The 18,314-nt window shown below is 48.1% G+C and overlaps 1 protein-coding gene across 32 annotated transcripts in view; it reads right to left on the bottom strand.

Annotated features, from left to right (window-relative positions):
* LOC126069572 (heat shock transcription factor, X-linked member 3-like) overlaps nucleotides 1–18,314 on the bottom strand; it is a 187,885-nt gene that overhangs the window by 56,497 nt on the left and 113,074 nt on the right. For 10 of the 32 annotated variants that reach the window (XR_007515948.1, XR_007515943.1, XR_007515947.1 and 7 more), the window contains exons 2-8: nucleotides 16,757–16,814; nucleotides 15,707–15,790; nucleotides 15,201–15,339; nucleotides 14,543–14,685; nucleotides 9,804–10,009; nucleotides 9,451–9,589; nucleotides 358–549 (exon numbers count right to left, since the gene is read on the bottom strand). The gene's annotated coding sequence lies outside the window, so the exon portion shown is untranslated. Of the gene's footprint in view, nucleotides 1–357; nucleotides 550–9,450; nucleotides 9,590–9,803; nucleotides 10,010–10,300; nucleotides 13,135–13,497; nucleotides 14,686–15,200; nucleotides 15,340–15,698; nucleotides 15,794–16,756; nucleotides 16,815–18,314 lie in introns of those variants that run through there. The other 22 variants (XR_007515970.1, XR_007515967.1, XR_007515963.1 and 19 more) reach the window with 12 other exon arrangements.

Here is an 18,314-nt window from a genome sequence, read left to right as displayed (position 1 = left end):
AAATGGAAATTAACGATAATCCTATTTTCTCCCAAGCCTCTTACATTAAGAGACTTATGAGATACAATATGATATTTTATTTATTATATTTACTGTATTATATCATATCATATTACACTATGTATTTCTCCCACGCCTGGATATTATGAGAACACACACTGTACAGAAAGCACTTTGTTTTCCCCGGAATAAAGGACTCATACATAACCCCAGGTAAAGCAATTTAACTGTAAGTCCAAAGTCTCTTATGATAGTAAGCATTCTAAATGCTACCCACAAAATATGAGGCTCTACCCCATGACTTGGTAACAGAGATATGAAACGGTTGCAGAAAGGCATTTCTGCTACTGAACTTACATTTGGCGACCACAGCGACTGGGAGATGTGGAACCACCACCCCAGCAAAATCGCCCTCGCAAAGGAAGGAGCCTTGGGGCTGGCTGGAGCTTCTGAACCGAGGAGTCTCTTCTGAAGGAGGATGAGTGTTGGGGACTTTAAGAAGATCCTATGTTTCAGTGTCCACTTGGTTCTCTGGTGACAGGTGTCTTTCTGCAGAGAGATTAGAAATGAAACACTAGGAGGAGAGGCTGGAAAACAAACCTAAGGCTCCCTCACAGGAGTACGTTTTGTTTGTACCGAGCTACCTTTTTAGCAATCACAAGTCAGCCAATTCTTTTTGCTAGAATTCTTTTACTGCAAATGTCTCCAAGAGGTTGAACTCCACGCAGCAGTCTGTGGAGACTATCAACATTAGAATGTAACTGGATTAGAAATAAGTGTTCTACCAGTCATCAGAGCTAGAAGAGCAAAACAAAAAGCTCATAAACAATATCTTCAACAAAACTAGGAGACAAGCCATCGCAATGAGAATCAAAATATGAGCAGGTTGAGACAAACCACCAGTAGCTCAGCATCTGCTGAGAGGAAGTAGAAGGAATAAATTGGGGCATCTGAACTACCTGAAAATAGGAATACCGCAAAATAGTTGTGACCCTAATACTTTGCAACATGTTTTCTCCTTTTCAGAAAGGGCGATTAAGAGCTTGACGTAGCCAACGCCATGATGAATACTCTAAGTAACCTAGAAGTTTTTTTTGCCTGTCTTCTCCTTTCCGCATACTTTGTTAATGACTTTGTTTTGTTCTGTCTGGCCACCTGTGACTTATGACCCCCAAACATAAAGATCAGAATCCAGATGTCTGGTATGTATATCTTTAGCCTGATAAGGAGATGTCCAGCATGTATCTCTTTAGTCTGATAAGGAGTCCCTTGTAATGTATAACCCATCCGGCCATCTGTGGGCTACCTGCCTAAAGACACTGCATAACCCTTGCAACAACAATATATAAGCTCTAATGGAAAAACTGCCTTTCGGGACTCCAGGAAGACAGCTTTTTTTTTTTTTTTAATGTAAAACTGCCTTTCGGGACTCCATGAAGACAGCTAATGTTGCTGTCAGGCTCTTGAATGGTGTCACCTCCTAATAAACTTTCTCTCTCTTTCTGACTTGGAGTACCTTTCATTGGCTTGACTGCTCCAGGGCACAAACCCTAATCAGGCAACAAATGCTGGCAACCAATGTACAGCTCGAATTACTCTGGCCCTGGCCCATCTCCCTAAAGACCAAGCCCGTGGGAAGAATCCGGGAAGAGAGAAGCTGCACCCCTCCCCTGGTTGTGGAGGTCTCTCAACCTGTGGTGGCCCGAAGGTCTGGTGACAGGACACGACTCCACAGCAGTGAGCTCCAGATGGAGGGAGAAAGTTCAGCCATGATACGGTAGGTGGTTGGGCTTTAGGTATAAGAGCCTCTGTAAAAGCCGTAGGGGAGTTGGCTCTCATGGACTCCATCCAAGAATGGGTGACTGGGTCCCATAAGGTTGCACGAGAGACTGGTGAGGCTCCCAGTGCCAATGGGTACCCAGAGAAGTAAGATTCCAGTCGAGAGTCCACTAGGCCTTATTCTTTCTAACTTTCTAACTAATTTCAGAGGGGATCCCCTAACCAAGAGATGTCTTAAAATTTTGTGTAATCAAATGTGGCCTCAATACCAACTCCCTGATGGAGTCACATGGCCTATGAATGGTTCCAGGGATTTGACACTAATCTGCAGCCCAATCTGTTTTGTACTGGAACCAACAAGTGGGATGAAAAGCTGAATGTAGAATGTTTTATGACATTAGGGCATGAGGAAAAGGATAAAGCTTCTGTTTTAGTCCCTCTTATGCAGACCAAAGATGAAGATAAAGAAAGGGGTGAAGAACCGTTGAATGTTCTTCTCATTCCCTCACCTCAAAAACCCCCCTCAGCACCTATTCATGACCCCTCCCTGGTGGTATCAGAGGATGAAGATGAGAAGGTGTTAGAGGGGGACAGAGGAGGTCGGACAGATAAAGTTGCCTCACCCCACACTAGGAGTGGGATACAATTGGGCCCAGTTCCTCTGGGAGGGCCTTATACACTCTGGGAGGTATGAGTTCCTGCTGCAAAAAGGCCACCTCAGATGATGTGGGTCCATAATCTGTTCCTGGCTTCCGATTTGAACAATTCGAAGCAACGCTTTCTGGAGTATCAGTCAGACGCATGTGCCATGACTCAACACTTTCCCCACATTTTTCTACCCACCATCCTACATGGGCTGACTGACAGACTTTATTAGATGCACTCCTCACAGCCAAAGAAAGACGGATGGTCTTAGCAAAAGCCAAAGAAAAGGCAGAAGAAAAATACAATGAAGAAAGGGCTATAGACAGAGTACCAGCCAATGAAGCGGTCCCTGCTAAGGAGCCAACGTGGGACCCAAATACAGTGGCAGGCAGCAGAATCTCACAGCTTACTGAGGGTTCCTCCTGTATGTGCTAAAACATGGGGTACCTAGACAGATAAATTTTAGTAAGATCAAGGAGATCATTCAGGGGTCAGAAAAAAACCCATCAGCCTTCCTGGAGTGGCTCATGATGGGCTTGCTTAAGCATACAAACATTCATCCTGAAATGCCCCAGAACGGTCCTCTGATCAGTATGACTTTTATTGGGCAGGGTGCTCCTGACATTTGAAGAAAATTGCAAGAGGTAGAAGGAGGACTAGGGGCCCTGTCTTTAACTCAATTAGCTGAAATTGCATTTAAGGCCTTTACCAACAGAGATCAGGTAAAGGAGGCCAAGAAAAAGAAAGAAAAAGACCAGGACATGAGGAAACAGGCCAATCTACTGACCGCTGCTCAAGGATCATCTGCAGGAAGACGACAAGACCAAGGTAAGGATGGACCCCAACTAAAGAAAAACCAAGGTGCATTTTGCAAGGAGAAGGGACACTGGAAAAATGAGTACCCCAAAAGAAAGGATGGAAAAGGGCCAGGCTAGATTGAAAGAGAGGAGAAGCTTTTCCAAGGACTTACGAAAGAGCAGGAAGACGACTCTGAATGACAGAGACCAGGGGAGACGACTTTTGATTTACCCTCTACCAATCTCTTGGTTAAAGTTATGGTAGGAGGACAGCCAGTAGACTTTTTGATTGATACCGGAGCAGGCTTTTCAATACTCACCCAGAACCTAAAGGGACTGCCTCGACTAGCAGTACTCAAGTTGTCGGATGACTGGAAAACAGGTCACTAGACCTTTTTTGCAGCCAATGGGCAGTGAAACAGAAACCAAACTGTCCCACCAGTTTCTATACCTGCCCGAACGCCCAGTCCCCCTTTTTGGATGGAATTTCCTAGGTACACTACATGCTGAAATCTCTTTTGATGAAAAGGCTTGGCCCTGACAGTACTGCCAGCAAACACCTGGAAAGTGCAAGCAGCTCTCTTAGCCCTCACCCAACCAGTGCTACCCCTGGCATCTGTCTCGCCCACGGTGCAAAGAGTGGTTGATGCCGTAAACCCGTGGGTTTGGGCCAGTGGTCGACCAGGATGAGCTCAGAATGTCATTCCTGTGGTCGTGGACCTGTTACCCAATGTCATGCCTCCTCGGATTAAACAGTATCCACTGAGAGGTGAGGCTTGTTTGGGACTGCAGGGACTAATCACTCGATACATGGAGTGGGGCCTGTTGCGAGAGTGCCAATCCCCATTCAACACTCCTGTTCTGCCAGTGGAGAAGGCATCAGCTGGTGAGTAACATTTTGTCCCAGATTTGCAGGATGTTCACAAAGTTGTGAAGTCCCCACACCTGGTAGTCCCGAGCCCATGTACCTTACTTTCAGCCCTCCCATCTTCTTGTACTCATTTTACTGTTTTGGATTTAAAAGATGCTTTCTTCTGTATCCCGCTGGATGCTGAGAGCCAGCTGATCCTTGCTCTCAAATGGGAAGGGGAAAAAGGGAAGAAACAGGTCTGTTGGACTGTGCTACACCAAGGGTTTAAGAACTCCCCCACTATTATTGGACATCACTGGCCCAAGACCTAGAGCAGTTACCTCCCCTCAACCGAGGGGTGGACCTGCAATACTTAGACGACTTCCTAAAAGGAAGCCAGTCTGAACAAGACTCTGTTCCAAATACTGTGACTATCTTCAATTTCTTGTCCAAAGCTGGATACTGAGTGTCCCTAGGAAAGTTACAAGCTAACCTCACGGAAGTAAAATACCTGGGTTTCTTCACCTCCCAAGGGCAAAGGCAGTTACTGCCTGAAAGGATAGAAGAGCATCTGCCACCTAGCCCCTCCTAAGACACCTCAACAGCTAAGAGGATTCCTAGGAATGGCAGGTGTCTGTCGCATCTGGATTCCCAGCTTTGGGGTCTTGGCACCACCTCTCTGTCAGGCTATCCAGGGGCGGGAGAGATCCTTCTGAATGGACCTTTGACTGTCAACATGCCTTTAGTGACTTAAAATCCCAGTTGATGACGGCCCTGGCTTTAGGGCTGCCAGATTATCAAAAACCCTTTGAATTATACGTAGATGATAGAAGAGGAGTAGCCGTTGCTGTACTAACACAGGTGCTGGGACTGTGGAGATGCCCTATCGCCTATTTCTCTAAAAATCTGGACACTGTCTCAAAAGGTTGGCAGGCCTGCCTCCGAGCAGTTGCCACAGCTAGCATTATCCTAAAAGAGGCTAACAAATTTACTTTGGGACATGATGCTGCTGCATTTGTCCTTCACACAGTGATTGTAGTACTGGAACAAAAAGTACATTTCTGGCTCGTCTCAGGTCGGCTAGCACTATATCAACCCCAGCTTTAAAAAAAAAAAACAGCTTTTAGGGGGATCAAATTTGACTTTACAGGTCAGTTCACGGCTGAATGGCCACTTTCTTGCCACTCCATCCCTGAGAAGAAAACATTCATGATTGTCTTGAGGTCCTTAATGCTGTTTATTCAAGTCAACGCAATCTGCAAGATGAACCCCTGTTCAACCAAGACGATAACTCGTTCACTAATGGTAGCAGATTTGTGCAAAAGGGAGTCTGGCGTGCAGGGTATGTGACTGCCTCTTTATCAGCTTTTATTGAAAGCAAACCCTTACCAGTGGGCACCTTGGCCCAGAAGGCCGAGCTCGTTGCCATGATAAGAGCCTTGGAACTGGCAAAAGGGAAGAGAATCACCAGACACACTGACTCTAATTTTGTATTCAAATCTCTGCATGCACATGGAGCCTTATGGAAAGAAAGGGTCTCCTGAACGTCGGAGGCAAAATTATTAAGTATGGAACCGAACTGTCACAACTTTTGGACACGGTCCTAAAACCCCAAGAAGTGGCAGTAGTGTACTGCCGAGCTTACCAAAAAGGAAATACCACAATAAGACAAGGAAACCATGCAGCCAACTGGGAAGTTAAGCGAGTGGCTGCTACTGCCCGGCCAATTTGTGCTCTAAAAAAAAAAAAAATTTTTTTTCCAATCACCTCCACACCAGACAAGCCCCCCCTAATATACTTAAGAAAATCTACACAGAGCCCAAGACTGGGGTGCCACATAAGACAGTCAGGGCTGGAAACACACCCCTGATGGGAAGATTTTCATCCGTGCCAATCAAGTCTTTAATTCGATTTTTTCATTTACATCAGGCTTTGCATTTTGGGCAAGAAACCATGCTTGATTGGGTAACAAAACATGTCTTGGGAGAAAAACTCACTACAGCCATTCACCATGTGGTTGACACTTGCCTACTTTGTGCCGTCAATAATCCAAGGACTCATGGGCTCAAGATTTCCGGCCCTCAAGGAACAGGACCCTTTCCAGGTGACACATGGCAGATTGACGTTTGTGATGTGTTAAAAACTAAACATCAGATGAAATATCTACTGCTGTGTGTAGATTCTTTTTCAGGATGGGTAGAAGCTTTTCCCTGCCACACCGGGATGGCTAGAGAGGTAACCAAGGCCCTTCTGAAAGAAACCATCCCCTGCTTCAGGTTTCTGAGGGGACTCAATAGTGGCAATGGCACCCATTTTATATCCACAGCAGTACAACAGGTTTCAGCTGTCTTAGGAATAAAGTGGATGCTCCACCCAGCATGGAGACCCCAATCTTGGGAAGGCTGAATGAATGAATCGGTGCATAAAACACCATCTTAGTAAACTGCGTCAAGAGACCAGGCTGCCCTGGATGGATGTTCTGTCACTGGTCCCCCACCGAGACCGTATCACACCCCAGGGAAAACCTAAAATCAATCCTTTTGGAATACTTTATGGGAGACCATATTGCCTCAGCCAACACTCTCCACAATCCTCTACCCAGCCCCCTAATGTCTACCTATTTGCTTTCTCTAACCAAAATTCTTTCCCAGTTACATCAGGCAGTGTGGACCTGGCCGAAGTTCCCTCTTGAGATAGCTGCACACTCTTTCCAGCCCGATGATCAGGCCCTTCTCCAGATGTAGAAGGTCTTCCCTTTAAAGCCCAAGTGGACTGGGCCCTTCACTGTACTACTCAGCACTCATACAGCCATGAAACTTGCAGGAGGTAAACCATGGATCCATCATTCCTGTGTCAAGCCCTGCCCAGCCTATAGTAACAAGAAGGATTGGAAAGCCCAACCCATCAACAGCCTCAAGGTAAGACTTTCTAGGGGTCAAAAGTAAAAATATTTTCGATATTAGCTTGGATGGGATTACTATTAGGTACCCCAGAAACTTCTGCCTGGGGAATCCCTATCCCTAAAATAGATACTCCCCCGACTCCTTGTTAAAAGATGAAAATTTCTGGATCTCTATTGCTAGAGAAAGGTTAAACATTACTAATTTCTATCTGGATGGGGGGTTGCATGCCAACTCTGCCCTCAAGTCCTGTCTCATTGGGTTTGTACTCCTCTAGAGGCTTTGAGTAATTTCACCATTTTTAAACACATAAAGAAAGAGTTACAGTATTCTGATATTTATACTTGGGGGCCTGTTACAAGATTCAGAGACAGGGAGATGTGTACTCTTCAGCTTTCCTTGGTAACGAATGCCTCTAACTGTGTGATGCTCTCGAGATGTCAAACAAACTGTGTTGATTTAGGAAGAAACAACCATAGGAATTGTGGTTTCATTGACAGCGTGACATATGCCTCTACTCATGTGAAGCTCCCTTCAGGTCGGTTCCTACTCTGCAGAAGTACTGCTTAACCTCATATCCCTGCTAATGCCTACCAATGGGCCCTGTTCAATGGGGCATTTGGCTATGATCTTGCCTCTCAAGAGATTCCTCCAAAATAGGGTCACTAGAGATCTTGTCCTACATGCAACCTGTAACGATAATCGATGCTTGTTAAGTGAAGTTGAATACATCTCCTATACTGCAATCTTGGTTTGTTTCCCAGGTTTAAAGGTTGGGGCTTATCAAGAAATAGAACATCTAGCTTGCCTCACTACAAAATCACTGAATGACACATCACAAGCCATAGATGCTGTCATGGATTGGACTGTGTCCCCCAAAAATATGTGTCAACCTAGCTAGGCCATGATTTCCAGTACTGTGCGGTTGTCTTCCATCTTGTAATTGATATAATTTTCTATATGTTGTAAATCCTAATCTCTGCCTGTGCTTAATGAGGCAAGACTGGATTCCCTTGAAGAAGATTAGAGTGGGATGTAACACCCTTGCTCAGGTCACAAAGCCTGATCCAATGGAAAGAGACTTTCCCTGGGGTATGGCCTGCACCACCTTTTATCTTACAAGAGATAAAAGCAAGAAAGGGAGCAGAGACAAGGGACCTCATACCATTAAGAAAGAAGCACCAGGAGCAGAGCATGTCCTTTGTAACAGGGGTTCCTGCACAGAGGAGCTCCTAATACAGGGGAAGACTGGCAAGAAGGACCTTCCTCCAGAGCTGACAGAGAGAGAAAGCCTTCCCCTGGAGCTGACATCCTGAATTTGGGACTTTTAGCCTACTTTACTGTCAAGAAATAAATTTCTCTTTGTTAAAATCATCCACTTTTGGTATTTCTTTGACAGCAGCACAGATGACCAAGACAGATGCTATTAGCCAGGAACTAGGACAGGTCAGAGAAGCTGTTTTAGAAGATAAAGCTACGTTAGACTTCTTGCTTCTACGATACAACGACACGTGTCAAGAGTTCAAAGGAATATTTTGTTTTAACTTTATGGACAACTCTGAACTCATTGAACAAAAGGTGAATTGTGCAAAAGATGAGCTACAAAAAGTAAAGATTCATGAAGGATTTGATTTTTCTTGGCTGACCTCTTGGCTGCCTGATCTTACCTGGATAAAAACCATATCCTTTAGTGGAATTGGATTGGTCGCTATAGGCCTGTTAATCTGTTGCTGTCTCCATTTCATGCCTATATGTGGGATGGCATTCTCTGTCCGGAATCAGACCATCCAATGGATGGCTCAAACCCGTCACAGGCAAAAGGCCTAATCATTTTGCTTGAAATTTTCTTGATCTAAGGGACTATGTTGAAAATTGGGATAGGTGTGTATGGCCACCCAAGCTTCAAAAGGGTGGGGGAATATGTGACCCTAATACTTCACAACGTTTTTTCTCCTTTTCAAAAAGGCAATTGAGAGCTTGACATAACTAACGTCATGATGAATACTCTAAATAACCTGTAAGGTTTTTTGGTTTTTTGGCCTGTCTTCTTTCTGCATACTTTTGTTAATGACCTTGTTTTGTTCCACGGGGCCACCTGTGACTCATGACCCCCGAAATAAAGATTAGAATCCAGATGTCCAGTATGTATATCTACAGTCTGATAAGGAGACGTCTGGTATGTATCTCTTCAGTCCGATAAGAAGTCTCTTATAATTGTCTTGTAATGTATAACCCATCAGGCCATCTGTGGGCTACATGCCTAAAGACACTGTGTAACCTTTGCAACAATGATATATTAGCTCTAATGTAAAACTGCCTTTTGGGACTCCATGAAGATAGCTAAGGTTGCTGTTGGGCCAGCTGTTGGTGTCACCTCCTAGTAAACCTTCACTCTCTTTCTGACTTGGAGTACTTTTCATTAGCTCGAATGCTCCAGGGCACGGACCCTAATCAGACAACATAGTCAACATGTACTTACTGCAAAGCAAGGCAGAGCATTTTGAGAGCAGCAGTTGCAAGATGGAGGAGTGCTGCATATTCCAATCTGTGAGTGACTATAAGAGGTCTGAGGGCTCCAGTAGTCAGAGTTCTAGAAAATTTCAAAGCTAGCTTCCACTCTGGGATGCAGTAAGACAGAAGAAGCACCATTCCGATCCCCAGAACAAAACAAAAACAAACAAAAAGAGCCAGATTAACTTCAAATTCATGAATTTTTTTTAACAGATCAGATAACTGAGGTTGCAGTGCAAATAATTTTGCCCCAAATCAGAGGAGATACACTCCCTGCAGGATCAAAGGAGAAGTGAACGCTAAGTATCTTGGTAAACTTACCAAAACCCAGTAAGAAGAGTTCAGTTAGAACTACTGACGAACTGGTGCAGGGAGAGTGTGGGATGGCAGGGAACGGTGAACCCCCTGGGGGCCTTCGAAACTGGGAGGGTCTGCACTCTCTTTCACTCTCTTTCTCCATGAACCCCACTGGATGCTTGCAGCAAAGATCAGGAAGAGCTCAAGACCAGACTCGTTGAAGTGCAGACCTTGGGGAGAGGAACATTAGCTATATGGGAAGGGCAAGAAACTCTGCCCAACACATTTCCCCTATGTCCCCTAGAAAAAAAAAGGCCCCTACTAGCAACAGACCCCTGGCACCAAGTGCTGGAAGGCACAACCATATCACAATGCACCCTGCAGCCTTGCACCTCTTGATCTGACACTGCGTTTGTGGAGGCTTCTTTCTAAATACCGCATCATTGCGGTTATCGAGAAGGTGTGTTGACAGTAGACGCACAAACACCTCCAAGTGATTCCAGGGCTTCGCTTAGACTTACATCTCAGAGGCAGGCACTGGGCAGGCTCTGAAAGCAGATCACAACCTGTCTCTGCCACCGGCTCCCTGTGTAAAGTGTTCAGGAGCTCTCATAAATAGAACTTCTCTGGATCTGGATTCTCCTGGAAGCAAAGTGCAGCTCACCCTAATTACATGGATAACTCCACAGCTTCATAACCCAAATCGTACTCTTCACAAAATATTTACAGTCCTGAAGTCATCTTAAAACTGAACAAGAGTTTAGCTGAACTAGTAAATACTGCCTGCCTTGAGCATTATGGTCTTTTGAGAATCATGTATTTGGGACCAGATTGACAACAGCAACTTGAAAGATTGGATGGGAACCTGTGGGGTCAGTGAGTTTACGTCAATGGGGGAGGAACAACTCAGAGAAGGAGGGTGAGAATAGTTGTACAACTCGAAAAATGTAATCAACCTCACTAAAGGATACATGTACAAACTGTTGAATTGGTATATGTTTTGCTATGTATATTCTCAATAACAACAACAAAATAAATAAAATTTAGAAAAAAAATTTACAGACCCTTTGTGCACTCAAACTTGGGAGAGAAAACAAGTACTTGCTGTCTCCTTCATATTCCAGAAGGTCAGTTTCCACATCTGCGTAACTCAGGATTTTGCCCTCAATAGAAACATTCATTCTACATAAAATTTCAATATAGGATGCAGTCAGAGTTATCAGTAAGGAATGAGGAATCAAAGGATGTGAGAGGTAAGAGGCACTTCGTGATCAGACCCTTGCTTATCGAAACGCTGCCCGTGGACCAACAGCCTCGGCATCATCTGTGATCTGGTTAGAAATGCAGACTACCAGGCTCCACGCCAGAACTTCTGAATCAGAATCTGCATTTTGGCAAAATCCCCGAGGGATGTGAATGCATGTTAAAGTTTGAGAAACATGACTGGTTTTCAAACTGTGCTGTGTGGCCTCCTTTGTGTTCTAAAAGGAATGGTCCAAGAAGAGGCTGGGAAGGAGAAGGGGTGCGGGGACCAGGTCATGCTTGAACCGAGCAGCCTGGCTTTGGTCTGTTCAGCAGGTTGAACCTCTAGCTGGACTTCTTTGGACTAACACATTCCGAGACCACAAAAGGCTGAAAACCACTGTTCTACATCAAGCATCGCATTTTCTGGGTGGCACAACTGAGATCCTCCAAAGGGTGCAAGGGACTTTGCCAAGATCGTATCACAGTCCCTTGAATACCGTGAGAAATCTCTGAAATTTTGCTGGAACAATGTCCAACATGCAAAGATTGAGAACCTGAGCCCCAGCAGAGGACAACATAACAAGCAACCGTGTGGCCTGGCAACAACCCCGCAAGGTGAGCAGCCTTGAACGGCCTGGTTTATGAGAGCAGAGGGAGATGCAGAGAGAAGACTGACTACCAAGGCAACACAGGAAGAGGAGGTTGAGTTTTAAACCCAAGTCAGCTGAGCTTTAAGGCCCAGACTCTGGACCTTGTTATTACACAACATCATGGGCACACACAGTCACCCAGCTCCTCCATGTGCTGTACACACGGGTCTAGTATACGAGCATCATGGAGGCACACCCACTCAAATAAGGGCACGGTTCCATCCTCTCGGACTCACTGGATGCAAACAAGGGCTCCCATGTCCATACCTGGGGCCAACCTATATAGGCCTTTCTCAGGGAAAATACCAAGCATGTTGCTGCTTTCGTGGTAATGAGCACTAGGAATTTGTGTTTGTTTTAACACCATTTGTCCATACCTGACATCCTATGTAATATGGCTTGGGACAGGCAGAAAGATGGAGAAGGCAGGGATGGTTAGAGAAGGGAGAAGAGAAAAGAGCTGTTTTACAATGTATCAACACATTACTCTCAGCACCTGGTTTTTACACTTGATCTTCTCCCCTCAAAGAATCCCTGCCTGGAGCTTTCTGCCTTGGGAGCTGCTGGCTAACTACACCTCTGAGTACCCAGAAACCAAACCCCATTGCTATCGAGTCAATTCCAACTCATACCGACCCTATGGGACACAGCAGAACTGCCCTATAGGGTTTCCAAGGAGTGGCTGGTGGATTTGAACTGCAGACCTATTGGTCAGTAGCTGTAGTTCTTCACCACTGGGCCACCAAACCTGTTGCCGTCGAGTCGATTCCAACTCATAGTGCTCCTATCGGACACAATAGAACTGCCCATAGGGTTTCCAAGGAGCAGCTGGTGGATTTGAACTGCCGATCTTTTGGTTAGCAGCTGTAGCACTTAACCACTGTGCCAGCGGGGCTCCAAAATTACTAGTGCCTCCTAGTGACCACGGCAGGACTCAAACCTGCAATCTTCTGACCTGAAGTTAGTGGCCTTATCCATTAGCCCATGCAGCCAGTAAACCAAAAAAACAGTATAAAATGTAGACCCCCTTTAATTGAAAGTGAAGTTGCATGGCCTGGCCAGCAGGTGGCATAATGAGAAAACAGCCTACACATTAAAACCAAAACCAAACCAAACTCACTGCCCTCCAGTTGATTCCACTCATAGCGACCCTATAGGACAGAGTAGAACTCCCCCACAGAATTTCCAAGGCGCGCCTGGTGGGTTTGAACTGCTGACATCTTGGTTAACAGCCGTAGCACTTAACCACTATGCCACCTGGGTTTCCGCCAACATGTTACTGTGGTCTAATTATAGCTTGTATCTTATTTCTTCATTTTTTATCTTTTGGTAACTACGTATGTAAGAAAACATTTGAAAATTCAACATTTTTTACGTGTACAGTCCACTGACTTTAACCGTGTTCATCATGTTGTCCAGCCATCATCTGTTTCCAAATGTTTCCATCACTCTTAACAGAAGCTCAGTGCCCCCTAAGCCATGAGTCTCCCTCCCTGCCTCCCCCCCACCCACCTGCCCTGGTAACCACTAACAAACTCGGGTCTCTATATATTGGCCTAGTCTTGGTATTTTCTATACGGGAGATCATAAGATACCCGTCCCTTTGTGACTGCCTTATTTCACTCACCATAACGCTTTCAAGGTTCATCCATGTTGTAGCATGTATCAGGAGCAACAAAAGAGAAAATTGATAAATAGGACCTCATCAAAATTAAAAACTTTGGTTCATGAAAGGACTTTATCAACAAAATGAAAAGACAACCTACAGATTGGAAGAAAATCTGGGGGACCCATACACCTAGTAAGGGTTTAACAGCTAATACCTTTTTATACAAAGAGAGGGCCTCTTTCTTCAGCTTTCTGTAAGCATTCATTTGTGTGGATTCTAGGTGAGTGAGAGAAAACGCCTCTTCTTCTCTTGTCTTGCCTTCACCCAACGTCCTCCTCCCAAGGTGACGTTTCCAGAGGTATTTCCTGAATGCTGCCGCAGCCCAGGCCATCCATGAGCCCTCCCGAGGAAACCACATCATACCTTCTTTCCGCAGGTCAGTCAGTGGCAGTCAGGGGGCCACACGGGACAAATCACCTCTCTGGTGGGGTCCTGGCAGGATCTCACCCCAACACCCTCCATCCCCCACCTTCCACTCTCCACAGTGCATTTTAAAGTCAGGAGCAAAAACTGGAAACCTCAGCACAAGCCAGGAAAAAGACGCAGCCTTAAGGTTCCTCCAAAGGAAAAGACCCCCTTTCCAGGTCACCAACGACAGGCACCCACTGCTGGGAAGATCTTCTCTTCTGGAGCAGGCTGCCCCTGAGCCACTGGGAGCCTGCCTCTTGCTCATCTATGCGCCCCTGGGGGAGACACACAGCCTGACCCCCCGACAAATGACTGACTCACCAACCAAGTGAAATCGGTGAACTTTTCTCAGGAAGAGAACCAACGGTTTGCCTTAAAAATATATGCTCACGATGAAAACCAAGTTTGGGCATTGGCCTGATGCCCACAAAACACAGCCCAGACTCCTTAGGGTGCCCTTTAGGAAATGGAGCCCCCTGAGTGTCCTAGCCTCACCTCCCAGGACCTCCCTCCAGCCATGAAACTTTCCTCAGTTGCCTGAAGGTATCTGACCCTTTCAGCCTGCACTTCCCTCACCTTCCACCTAAGGAAATCCTTTTTACCTTCAAGACTCAGCTCGAATGCCCGTCGCCCTCTGTGATGCCTCCCCTCCGCTGGGCCCCTTACCCAGGGTGAGCGGTTCCTGCCTCTTCACGCTTACCTGCCTCAGTCAGCCTCATTTTAGACTCTGAGGTTTAGATTTCTGCCTGTAAAACACCAGCCCTGTGAGTGACACGGAGAGGAGTGTGTACCTTCGAAGAGCCTCTTACATGACAGGAGAAACAGAGGTGTCCACTTTGCAAGATGATGCTCTTGTCCTCAGATGTGCCCTCTCCCTTCCGGCTGGGTTTTCACTGATGATAACAGACCATGGTGATGCCCAGGTAACAATGCCCTGGAAACAAATCCCTTTCAGAACCGAGGCATTGTCTGATGAACAAAACAGGTCAAGCACCGCCCACGAAGTGGGCTACAGGGTGAAGTGGCTGTTCTGCCTACCTCAGAGAAGATGCCGGGGCCTTCACCTCCATTGCTCAGCCCACACCCTCTGGACACCCATTCTGGGTATAAGCTCATTCATTCCGTTAATACAGATGGGACAGCCTACTGTGGGCCAGGTACTACGAGGGCCTGACCATCCGTGCCAAAGGCGGCCCCCATACAGGGCGGCCCTTGCTCCCTGGGGGGCTGGTAGAGACTTTGTCAGGTTGGCATCTTGGCCAGAAGACACACCCTGCCCAAGCCTGCTCCCTTCCTTTTCCTTTAACAGATGTTACTCCCAGTAAGCCTTTGGCTCTCCTAACTCTCTCTCAGGGTTGGCTTCCCGGAGCACTCGGCCCAAGAAAGTTAGTTCTGGAGTGGTCCAAGAACACAGGAGGGAAGATGGGGTCTTAGTACAGGTTCACTCACCGCCTGCCCAGCTGGTAAGGAGGATCCCATCCCTGGAGGAAGCAGTGTGCAGACAGCCCCGGACACAGGGTGGCAGCCTAGTGGTTGGAGTTTTCAGGTTAGAACTTCAAGTCTGCTGGCAGGTTGAGGAGATCCAGGCCTATGGAATGTACAGGAGGGACATTGGTATGCAGCGACTCAGCAAACTCTGTCTCAGCGTCAACTTCAGGAGAACCCCCTGTGCTAGGCTTTCTGAGAGAGGGTGTCCCTGGAGAATGCAATACATGGCAGAATGAACTGCAGAGCTAGGGAGATGTCTTCTAAGAACCTTTCAGACTAGGGGGTATTCCTTTGCATTGACTGTAACAAGAGCAGATAGGCAAGCAGCAGGAAAGAGACTGGGGCCTGGAGGACACCACCGTGTGTATGGAATGGAAACCAAGACAGAGTTGGAACCTGGACACTTTCACAGGGCGCTATGGATTGAACTGTCCCCCCAATATGTGTTGGAATCCTCACCCCTGTACCTGTGGATGTGATCCTTTTGGAAATAGGATTTTCTTCCTTATGCTGAAAGGCAGCCCTGGTGGTGCAGTGGTTCAAATGCTTGGCTGCTAACCAAAAGGTTGTCGGTTAGAACCCGCCAGCCACTCCGCGGGAGAAAGACACGGCAGTCGGCTTCCATAAAGATTTACAGCCTTGGAAACCCTATGGGACAGTTCTACTCTGTCCTAAAGCGTTGCTATAAGTTGGAATTAACTCAATAGCAGTGGCGGGGGGGGGGTCCTAAATCTAATCACTTCTGAGGACTACAAAGAGCAGAATGGACAACAGTATCACATATATCGGGGAACACAGGTGCCACGTGAGGATGGTCTACAAGCCATGGAACCCAGGAAGGCCCAGGACTACTGACAATGAAGGAATCGACATGGCCGTGACCGTGATTTGGAATTTAGCCTCCAGAGCTGTGAGAAAATAAATTCCCATTTTTTAAAGCCCCCAACTTGTGCTATTTCTATTACAGCAGCACTAGGAAACTAAGACACAGGAGTAGCCAGATGCCCCCCTCCCCAACACAAGTGAAGCGACTTCCCCTGGGACCACCCCGTGCGGCAGCCAACTGGCAGGACAGCCAATGGCAGCCACCACACTGGGGCTCTCCCTGCCTAGGACCCAAGTTCAGACATTCCCCATTCAGCTATGTCCTCCCGCTTCTCAGCTGACATGTGAGATGGACGAGCTGGGCGGCTTAGAACAGGGAGCCCCCACATACTCCACCCACAGCTTCCTCCAAGTAAAGCCATCTACTGTGGGTCTCCAGCCCATTAGAAAAGTCCTAGCTCTCCAAACAACAGGGTGGGGGAGTGGGAGCAACAGTGGCCACCCTTCAGAGGACCCTCAGAACATAACCGGAAACCCCCATGAGGAGGTTCAGGATCTCCAGGCAGAAGCTGGTAACACTAGTGGGGTTGGGGCCTGAGGGGGAATTATGGGAGGTGGGACTGGTGATTGTTAAGGCCCCTTGCGGCCCCGAGGCCTCACATCCCGGGAAAAAGGCCCTCTCTGCCCCTCACCTCATCCCAGCCTTCCTGTTTCCTCGAGCTGCTCCAAGGACAGAGCAGGTGCCTCTCACTGGAAAAGAAGACAAAGGGTCCTCTGTTGAGGCAGCCAGCATTTACTAAGCAACGACTCTATCCCCGGCACCTGACTTAAAGAGTACTGAGCGAGACACAGTCCTCACCCTCGAGGGGCTCAGTGACCCCCAGCCACAGGCCCTTAGAGAACTACTCCAGGCCTGCATGATGATGGACGCTAACCGAGAAAGGAACAACATGCTAGGAGAGCTCGGAGGCAAAAGGGCCTGATGCTTTGGGGGGTGGGGCACAGAGTGTGCTGCCACAGTCAGGCCTTGAAGGAGGACTGGAGTTTGCTGGGGAGGAGGAGGCAGCCACCCAGGCTGTGAACAGCAGGGCCAAGCAGGGACTCGGGGAAGACTGTAAGGATCCCTCCATCCCCTCCCCCTACCAAAAAAAAAAAAACACTACCAGGGGTTTGGGCCTCAAACAGAAGTCTTGCCAAGGTTTCAAAAGGGGACTGGTGAGGACAGATTTGACTTTACGAACTGAACTGGAGGAGGGAGGAGGCCTGCTCTGAGGGAGGACAGACAGGAGGCCACAGGCCAGGTAGGAGCTCCTGACCTGTAAGAACATGCTGAGGCCTGACGTTAGGAGGGGGCTGTGGGGATGCAGGACAGAAGCACGTGTTTTCACCAGGTATCTCAGAGGCCAGGACAGACCGCTTGGTTAGAGGGCAGGAGCAAAGCAGGGCGCCTGGAGTGGTCCGGGCAGCCCTAGCGACATGCAGAGGAGGGAGAGCAGGTCTGATGGGGCAGTTGGAATGTTCTGGTCCTGTCGGGTCTGAGGGGCATCAGGACACCCAAAGAGAGCGGGTTTTCCTCCTTGATGCAGACGCTCCTGGGGACCCCACCGACAGTGGCTTCCAGGAAGGAAGCCGGCCCCGGGGGACTCGGCCCTGTGATGAAGGACCAGCCTAGAGGTCCCCAGACCCCAGGCCAGTTCGCATCCCTCTCCCTGCCTCGATGCCCTCTAGGTCCACAAGGGCGGCTGGGCTAGGTCGCTGAGGACCCCGGGGGCTGTCCGTTGGGCTTTTGCCTGGAGTGCAAGCACGAGCTGCACGCTCAGATCGTAAGGGCTAAAAGGGTACCACCTGTCTGGACTTTTACCCTGAAAGAACCACCAGAGCACAGACTCCTGCAGTACAGCTTGGTCCTATCATCCTGCCCTGCTCCTCCCGCAGCTCCGCCCCTCAGCGCCGTCGCGCAGCCCCGCACCGAAGCCCCGCCCACAGCCCCTCCCCGAAGCGCCATCCCGCAGCACAGCACCGAAGCCCCGCCCACAGACCCATCCTACAGCCCCGCCCTGAGGTCCCGCCCACAGCCCCTCCCCAAAGCGCAATCCCGCAGCCCCGCCCCCGCGGCCCCGCCCACAGCCCCGCCCGCAGCCCCGCCATCCACAGCCCCGCCCCACCGCAACACCTTAGCTCCTCCTGGACCGCGGCCCCTGCTCTCCCTCAGCAGACATCCGTGCCACAGCTCCTCCTCCCCACAGCCGC

This window comes from Elephas maximus, chromosome X (assembly GCF_024166365.1).
Source record: "Elephas maximus indicus isolate mEleMax1 chromosome X, mEleMax1 primary haplotype, whole genome shotgun sequence".
Taxonomy (NCBI): Eukaryota; Metazoa; Chordata; class Mammalia; order Proboscidea; family Elephantidae; genus Elephas; species Elephas maximus.
This window is presented reverse-complemented; position numbering and strand designations above follow the sequence as displayed.